This window comes from Aquarana catesbeiana, linkage group LG01, assembly GCF_042186555.1.
Source record: "Aquarana catesbeiana isolate 2022-GZ linkage group LG01, ASM4218655v1, whole genome shotgun sequence".
Classification (NCBI taxonomy): Eukaryota; Metazoa; Chordata; class Amphibia; order Anura; family Ranidae; genus Aquarana; species Aquarana catesbeiana.
The window spans coordinates 547167984-547175041 of record NC_133324.1 but is presented as its reverse complement, the minus strand read 5'-3'; positions in this window follow the sequence as shown (position 1 = coordinate 547175041).

Genomic DNA, 7058 nt, shown 5'->3' with positions numbered 1-7058 from the left:
CAGCCAGCGGTCTCGTGTGTTACAAGCCTTGTTCTGAGGCCGCTCCTCCGTTGTCTGAAGCTGGCTCATCACATCCGGAAGAGCTGTCACTACACCCACCGCAGAGACTGTCCATAGGTACAGGATTGGGAGCGCCATCCATGACTTTTATTATCATGCTTGTTTTTACTGCCACAATGTGAGTTCATTTACATTTTATTGAAGTATTTTATATTTATGAAAACGACTGCACCCAGAGGCGCCTCTCCACTTGTCGGTTGTGGGCTATGACTCCGCTGAATCTAGACACGGGCTATGACCTTTTCTATCTATCACTTCTTCTGCATTCTCCCCTGCTCTGACTTATGTAACTGTTGCTTTCTGTGCCTTATACTAAAGTTGAATTTCTTCTTTCTTTGAACGGACACTATATGCATTACCATGAGCCTCTCTGAATTCAACACCTCCCCCATACCAGTTTGTGGTGAGGCTACGGGTCATTTATAACTTCAGTTGAGTGTTGTTCTATGTTACGGGAATCCAAGGCTCGCTGTGTTTGGGATGGCTGAGCAGGGTGGGGTGGGTAAGGTTTTCTCTGGACCTTCTCCCGTTTTCATTGATGAGTATGGCTAGATTTTTATTTTTTTATGTTATTTTTCTTGTTTACTTGCTGGTTCTCTTACTTTTAATTTCACACGCTCTCACCTGTGTACATTAAGAGTGGTATGGCTTACACTGTACCGATAATGTTCAAAATCCTTATTATGCCTATTATGTGTTGACTGGTTTAATATGTCTACGTCGCTGAAAATAATCTCTTGGAATGTTGGAGGTTTAGGCTCACCCCAGAAGCAGACCTTTATGCTACCAGAGCTCAATACTCTGCAGGTCAGCTAGATGAATACCTGGCACAGGTTTCTCTTCCCTCTCTGTTGGACAGGGCGTGTGAGGAACTGGATGCACCTCTCTATGTTGAGGAACTTAACCTTGCCATTTCGCAACTGCCAGCACATAAGACACCAAGCCTTAATGGATTTCCGGCTGAATGGTATGCCCAATTTGGCCATAATCTGTGTCCATCTCTTCTCCATACCTATAACAAGGCTATGGAAGCCGGAATCCTCCCCCCCTCTATGCGTGAGGCATTGATTATTCTATTATTAAAACCTTGTAAAGATATTCTCAAATGTGAATCCTACTGCCCAATTTCTCTTACCAATGCAGGTCTAAAGATCCTAGCTAGAGTGTTGACCAACTGTCCTAACACAGTGGTTGCGAAACTGGTTAGGAGCGATCAGGGCAGCTTTATTAATGGTCGCTCTACCAGGATTAATATTCGTAGATTACGTCACAATTTACAATATCCCCACGACTGTCCCCCCACTCATGCTATCACACATTAGATACGTGTAAAGCTTTTGAGGGTATGGAGTGGCCCTACCTATTTCAAGTGCTGCAGCTCTACGGTTTTGGCCCTCGTATTATAACATGGATACGACTCCTTTATACCTCCCAGATGGCCCGTATACAGGTTAATGCTCATGTTACTGATGCCTTCCCAAAAACTAGGGACACTAGACAGGGGTGTCCTTTGTCACCCCTCCTATTTATATTTGCTATGGAACCCCTTGAAATAGGTGTCCGTAGTTCCCCTTTGATTAGAGGTCTCCCTATTTGTACTATAGAGAAATGCATTTCTTTTACACAAATGACACTTTAGTATATCTGGCAGACCCTCATGATTCCCTAAAACATCTTCTGTCTGAAATTAATACCTTTTGGGGATTACTCTGGTTTCCGGGTGAACTGGGGCAAGTCCACTTTATTTCCTTTAGACCAAGCCGCTATATCCATGGTTCACTCAGACTCCAAACTACAAGTTGTCCCCTCATTTAGATATTTGGGTATTATAATACAATTACCTCTATCTTCATTTATTAATAATAATTTGTGTCCCTTATTGTCTCAGATGCAACTTCACACCAACGATGGATGGATTTGCCTCTAGGCCTAATGGCAAGGGCCAATGTCAAGAAAATGATCTATCTCCCTAAACTGCCCTATGTCCTGGCCAATTCCCCTTGCAAGATTCCATAATCAATCTTTAAGCGTATTGATACCATATGTACAGCGTTCTTATGGAATGGCCGCCCTCCTAGAGTAGCACTGAATATCTTCAGTGCTACTCTAGGAGGGCGGCCATTCCATAAGAACGCTGTACATATGCGTCTCCCGACCCATTTGGCAGGCCTGGCATTCCCTAACTTCTATTTCTACTATTTGGCATCTCAACTGGTTCATATTCACGACTGGCTGCATCCGGTTTCTGCCAATGCCTGCACTACAACAGAAGGGGCTATTGCCTCATTCTTAGAAACCCTCTACATATTATTTATAGGGGTTGTGTTCCAGCTCATCCAGGGATGCTGATTCTGCGTACCTCTCCCTCTCTGTTTCAATCTGTAGTTGCAAAAATTTCTAGGGACTCATGGTCGACGTCCCCCAATAACCCCCTGTGGTTTAATTCTAACTTTCCAGAATTGTATTCCCTACCTCATCCACAGCGGTGGTCTTCTAAAGGAGTCAAATATTTATGTCACCTCTATACCACACAAGGTTTTACGTCCTTCTACCAGTTGTGCATGGACTTTGACTTGCCACGCACCTACTTATTTTATTATTATCAACTTCAACATGCTGTACGTGCACAATTTGGCTCTTTGGATAACCCTATTTAGGTTCCCCCCTCTGGAGAAATTAAGACACCCAGACCCCACAAAACTTATCTCCACCTACTATGCTGCCCTTATAACAGACTCTAACCCTAGATTCCAGGCGGCTCAGACGAAGTGGGCTTCCCTGGATATACCCTTCATGGAGGTGGAATGGTCTGAGTTTAGTGACACGCATAAGACCATTTCCTCTGGAGTGTTATCCAGCTCAAGATCTTCCATCACTCCCACCTTACTCCTGCTAGATTATATAAAATGGGGTTGTCTCACTCAGCTGAGTGTTTTCGAGTTTGTGGCCACACTGCCAACTTTTTTCATTGTTTCTGGACCTGCCCCATATTTCAGGACTTTTGGTGAATATTGGCTCCTTTATTTCCTCCGCACTGGGTCTGCCTTACATTGTAAATCCCAAAAATTGTCTTCTGGGCATCTTTGGTGACCTGATTATCCCCTCCCATGCCAAGACACTGCTTTGCATCCTCTATTTTTATGCAAAGAAGACCCTTCTCTTGTCATGGAAGGGATCATCACCCCCAACCAGAACTTTATAGCTGAAACTAATCAATGACTCTCTGCCTCTGTATAAACTCACTTTTGAGAATCAGAAGAGAATTAAAACATTTCATAAAATCTGGAGTAGGTGGCTGGCCAGTCCCCTTACTCTGACCCCTGTATCGTTGTGATTAGCTGTATCTTTGTTTATTTGTATTGGCCAGGCACTCCGCTATGATACATGCCATGCTCACTCGAGTTACGTTTTCTATGTAAGTCGTGTGTGCAATGACCACAAGAGATGAGTGTGACAACAATTATATAAGCACTGTTCATGTCTTATGTACACAGTTTTTTCTCTGTACATTATGTTGGGCCTATTGTGTTTCTTTTTTTTTTTCTCTCTGTATGTTTGTCTCTTGAAACTCAATAAACATATCTTAAAAAAACTCTAATAAAAATGTCTGACTTGCCTCTTGAGTGAATGGATTTTTACCAGACACTTGCAGCTCTACCCCCTATCTTAAATTCTGTAGTAATACACATCCCTGATAAAGTGGTTAGCAGCTAACAGAAAAAAGGTATACCTGTGCTCAAATAACAATAGACCAATGTTGGCATTGTGTCTACCGTAGCACTTGCAGTGGCAGAGCAGTGTAGGACTGGCCATAAGAAGGATTACTTTGATGAAGTTGGCCAGTTCAAACATGTATTGCAATATATGTAAACTAAAAATCCCTGTTTTTCATAGCATAGTTTGCTGGAAAGGGTGTATAGCAGTGTGCAGAGGGTTCATCCAGAATTTGTATGGTCAGCAACTAAAACTCTAAACCTCAGAATCTTTCATAACTCATGAAATAATAACAGTACAGCCAGAATATAGACATATTTAACTTTCCTCAGTTAATTTGTAATGTTTCAAGGCCAAACACCCCTACGTCAGACCGTATGTGGAACCACTGGCACCCTTATTGCTCCTAGGTAAAGTAGAAATCTGCCATATTTATATTCATTCCAAAGCAAATTCCACGCTAGACAATAATATGCACGTTAGCAGTCTGTGAACAGTAGGTATTCAGAGATATAAATGCTTATAGAAAACTGTATCTGGGACTTAGTCATAAATATAGTGACATCCCATGGCCACTCCTCAACCGCTTAATTGGTCAGATGGTCTCTGACAACACTCCCGTGATATCAGAGAAATAGGAGACTGCTCCTGAAGTTGACAGCTCTCGTGTACCATCAAGAAAAAGAAGACCTGTCAAGTTATGAGAGCCAATTGATCACTTTGCTTAATGGACTGAAATCTGCTGAAACAGGATTTCCAAGTATTCTTCATTTTCAACTCCTTTTTATTTCTCTGTTGCTTTATTGTGTCTTTGTTTCTTTGTAACACCCTTTTTCTGTAAATATTTTATTTGCACCATTTTGACCATTTTCATTATTAACCACTTGCCCACTGGGCACTTAAACCCCCTTCCTAACCAGACCAATTTTCAGCTTTTAGTGCTCTCACATTTTGAATGACAATTACTCAGTCATGCAACACTGTACCCATATGAAATTTTCATTCTTTTTCACATAAATAGAGCTTTCTTTTGGTGGTATTTAATCACCACTGGGTTTTTTTTTTAAAAAAAAGACTGAACACTTTGTAAAAAAAATGCATTTTTCTTAATTTCTGTTATAAAATTTTGCAAATAAGTAATTTTTGTTCATACATTTTGGCCAAAATTTATACTGCTACATATTTTTGGTAAAAATAACCCAAATAAGTGCATATTATTTGGTTTTTGTTAAAGTTCAAGAGCCTACAAGCTATGGTGCCAATCACTGAAAATGTATCACACCTGATGTACTGACGGCCTATCACAATTCTTTGCAAAATTAAGATTTTTTTTGCTTTCACAAAATTATCACAATAACAAGTTATTTCTCACACACAGCATATGCATACCATAAAATACATTATACTACTCCTCCTGAGTATGGCAATACCACATGTGTGAGATTTTTACACAGCCTGGCCACATACAGAGGCCCAACATGCAAGGAGCACCATCAGGCGTTCTAAGGACATAAATTACGCATATCATTTCTTGACTACCTCTTACACTTTTGAAGGCCTGGAGCACTAGGACAATGGAAACACCCAAAAAAATTACACCATTTTGGAAAATAAACACCCCAACATATATTCTATGAGACATAGTGAGTGTTTTGAACATGTCATTTTTTTTCCATGTTTTTGGAAAATGTGTAAAGAAAATTAAAATGCATTTTTTTTTACACAAAGTTGTCCATTTTTAAGATATTTCTAACACCTAGCATGTACATAGCAAAAATGATGCCCCAAAATATATTTTGCTACTCCTCCTGAGTATGGCGATACATCAGGTGTTCTAAGGACATACATTTCAAATCTAATTTGACTACCTATTACACTTTTGTGAGGCACTGATGGGCACTCTAGTGGCATGGATGTGGCACGGATGAGCACTGATGTGGCATGGATCTGGCACTGATGTGGCATGGATGAGCACTGATGTGGCATGGATGAGAACTGATGTGGCATGGATGAACACTGATGTGGCATGGATGAGAACTGATGTGGCATGGATGAACACTGATGTGGCACAGATGAGCACTGATGTGGCATGGATGTGGCACGAATGAGTACTGATGTGGCATGGATGTGTCACGAATGAGTACTGATGTGGCATGGATGAGCACTGAGGTGGCATGGATGTGGCACGGATGATCACTGATGTGGCACAGATGAGCACTGATGTGGCATGGATGTGGCACGAATGAGTACTGATGTGGCATGGATGTGTCACGAATGAGCACTGATGTGGCACGGATGATCACTGATGTAGCATGGATGATCACTGATGTGGCATGGATGTGGCACAGATGATCACTGATGTGGCATGGATGATCACCGATGTGGCATAGATGTGGCACGGATGATCACTGATGTGGCTGGATGTGGCACGGATGAGCACTGATGTGGCATGGATGAGCCATGGATGAGCAATGGATGGGGATGGATGAGCCAGGGATGGAGCATGGATGAGCATGAATGTGGATGGATGAGCCAGGGATGGAGCATGAATGTGGATGGATGAGCCAGAGATATAGCATTAATGTGGGTGGATGAGTCAGGGATAGAACATGCATGTGGATGGATAAGCCAGAGATGGAGCATGAATGAGGATGAATAAGCCAGGGATGGAGCATGAATGAGCCAGAGATGGAGCATGGATGAGCATGAATGAGGATGGATGAGTCAGGGATGGAGCATGGATGTAAATGGATGATCCAGGGATGGAGCATAGCTGAGCATGAATGTAGATGGATGAGCCAGGGATGGATGTAGAGATGAGCCAGGGATGGAGAATGAATGAGGATGGATGAGCCAGGAATGGAGCATGGATGAGCATGAATGTGGATGGATGGGCCTGGGATGGATGGATGAGCCAGGGATGCAGCATGGATGCGGATGGATGAGCCAGAGATGGAGCATAGCTGAGCATGAATGTAGATGGATGAGCCAGGGATGGATGGATAAGCCAGGGATGGAGCAAGGCTGAGCATGAATGTGGATGAGTCAGAGATGGATGGATGAGCCAGGAATGGGCACAGATCAGCGCTGCAGGCACTTCAGATCCAGCCCACAGCGCTGCTGTCCTCACACACTCCCTCCTCTCCTCACACACTGTACCAATCGGTGTGAGGAGATTGGAGGAGCCAAACTATACACGCTTCGGTTTGTTTATAAGTGATCACTCCGTCATTGGACGGAGTGATCACGTGGTAAAGGGCTGCTGTCATTGGCCCTTTCCCCCC